Source organism: Enhydra lutris, unplaced genomic scaffold (assembly GCF_002288905.1).
Source record: "Enhydra lutris kenyoni isolate GAN:26980312 unplaced genomic scaffold, ASM228890v2 scaffoldscaffold4, whole genome shotgun sequence".
Taxonomy (NCBI): domain Eukaryota; kingdom Metazoa; phylum Chordata; class Mammalia; order Carnivora; family Mustelidae; genus Enhydra; species Enhydra lutris.
Window position 1 is genome coordinate 36,944,106 of NW_019154088.1, and position 2,532 is coordinate 36,946,637.

A 2,532-nucleotide genomic window follows, 5' to 3' on the forward strand; every position below is an offset into this window, starting at 1 on the left:
AAAAATGCAAAGGTAGGTAACTTTCTAACCAGAGAGCCATTTAGTATTTTGAGGCAAAATTCACTATTTTAGCCATTTTAGTTGTACAATTCACAGCTTTTATTATATTCATGATGTTATACAGCCATCACCACCCCCCCAAAAAAACCCATATTCATTCAGAGGTCAGGCAGTCACTCTGTAATATTCCCCACCACAGACCCTGGCAACCACAAATCTGCTTTCTGTTCCTACGGATTTGCCTATTCTGCACATTTCATATAAATGGGACAGTACAATAAAGAGTCCATGAAATTTGCTAAACAGACTAGTTAGCACATATCTAAAGTTTTGAAGATAAATAACCAAAGAATTAGAAACAATTAAAAGAGATTGCCCCTGGGGAGAGAGAGTGGAATGTGGAGAGAAAATCATGCAAAGCTGCTTTTCACGTTAAGTTCTTTACTATTCAACATATGTATTAATTGATCATTTAAACTGAATTTAATTCATTACTTGATAGTTGATCATTTTCCTTATAACAAGGGATTTTTAAAACTTAGTATTTATCTCATCAAGTTATTTGAAGAAAAAGTGAGATAACACTTGTGAAATATGTGGCCCATGGTCTGGGATGCAGAGGTACTTGACACATGTAAGCTACCATAATTATGACTAATCATTATTAACCAGATGTATTAACCAGGATTGTATGTTTGTGTTCCCTCCAAATTCCTATATTTAAATCCTAACCCCCAACAGGAAGGTATCAGGAGGTAGGGCCCTTAAGAGGTAATTAATTCATGAGGACAGAATCTTCATGATGGGATTAGGGTCCTAAGAAGAAGAAACAGGACAGAGCTTGCTTCCTCTATATTCTCCATCACATGAAAAGTATGAGAAGAAGATGGCCGACTGCAAACCACAAAGCGGAACCTCCCCTGACATGGGACCTGCCAGCACTTTGATCTGGGACTTCCCAGCCTCTGGAACTGTGAGAAATAAATTTCTGCTCCTTTAGCCACCCAGTCTTCTGTCACAGTAGCCAGAACCAACTAACACATCAGGTTATCAGTGTTATACAACAATGGAATCAGAGCCATGTTGGGGCAGAGCCTAGAGTACTTTGATGGAGATGAACAGTGAAATCCCATGTATTTTATGGATATACCACTAATATAATATCAAAATAGTTAATTAAATATAACTCTTAAACTCCCTCCATTTCTTATATGATTGGATAAATTTTGATTGAGAAGAAAAAAAGCCTTTTAAATAAGACAAAACAAAAGCTGTCACTGAAGTTCCACCGGCCCATATGCAACAGTATGGCAACCATCCCCTCCAGCAGCTTACTCATGGCCACCCAGGACTATTACTGGCACCGCCTGGGCTCCACTTCCAGTAACAGCTCCTTCAAAGTGCAGAGTATGGTAGGGAAGTCACTCCTCACCACCCGGGTCTCCCCAAGGCCAACCTGGGTCACTGGTATGCATGCTGCTGCTTCTGGAAGTCCACTCTCCCGCTCGTGGCTACAGTGTTGGAGTCCCCAGAATGCTCAGAATCTTGTCAGGCCTCCAGCAGCACAATCACCTGCAATTTGGCTCTGGAAGCCATGAAGAGGCTTCCTGGTGGCCAGTCTGCCAAAGCCAACACCATGCCAACATCTTGAGTGGCCACCACCAGGCTTCAGGAGGCGCTAGACTCATCAGAGCCCCTCCCCTACCCTCTCTTCCCTTCCCCTCCCCATCAACTAGGCAGGTTGCAGCAAGCAGAAGCAATTGGGTTCTTTTAAACCAAAGTAGCAAAACAGAAAAAAGGAAGTTGAGAGAATCCCACTTTTTACTATCCAAGCCGCACCCAAGCCTTCTTCACACCATGAAACCGTGTGCTTTGCACCAAGTGGAAAATAAACGGAATTCTGCATTTTAAGTGTTATGCTATCTATTGAGCCATTGTCAAACAAAGTGGAGAAAAAAGTACTTTGGAGAACCAACAAAACGTGGAAGGAGTATAATTTTGAGCTACCGACCAAACCAAGATCATAAGCAGTGGCGTCTCTTATCTCATTGTAAAAGAGAAACTTGGACCTTTCGCAGAAGTCAACACATCAACACACTTGATTTTTAAACATGTTTTATCAATGCCACCTATTAATTGTCAAATATCAAAGTGACAGGTGAGGGGCTTCACACTGAGATAAGGCTAAATGCTAGCCCTAAAGTACTAATCACAACCCAAACTAATGCTACAGCAGCAGGGGGCAGGGGGTGGCGCGCAGGTGAGTTAAAGACTTTCAGAACTAAAATGGACCTTGACGGAGCACCTGGGTGGCTCAGTGAGTTGAGCATCTGACTCTTAATTTTGGCTCAGGTCATGATCTCAGGCTCACGAGACGAGATCAAGCCCTGAGTCAAGCTCCATGCTGAGTGTGGAGCCTGCTTAAAATTCTCTCTCTCCCTCTGCCCCTCCCCACCGTGCTCACACACTTTCTCTTTCTCTCTCTCTCTCAAATAAATAAAATAAAAATAAAATGGACCTAGGCAGCCAACC

General features: G+C 42.5%; 1 pseudogene; it reads left to right on the plus strand.

The window, feature by feature from the left end:
• Window positions 1-1,307: 1,307 nt before the first annotated feature.
• Window positions 1,308-1,651, plus strand: LOC111158138 (annotated as a pseudogene).
• The last annotated feature ends 881 nt before the right edge of the window (window positions 1,652-2,532 follow it).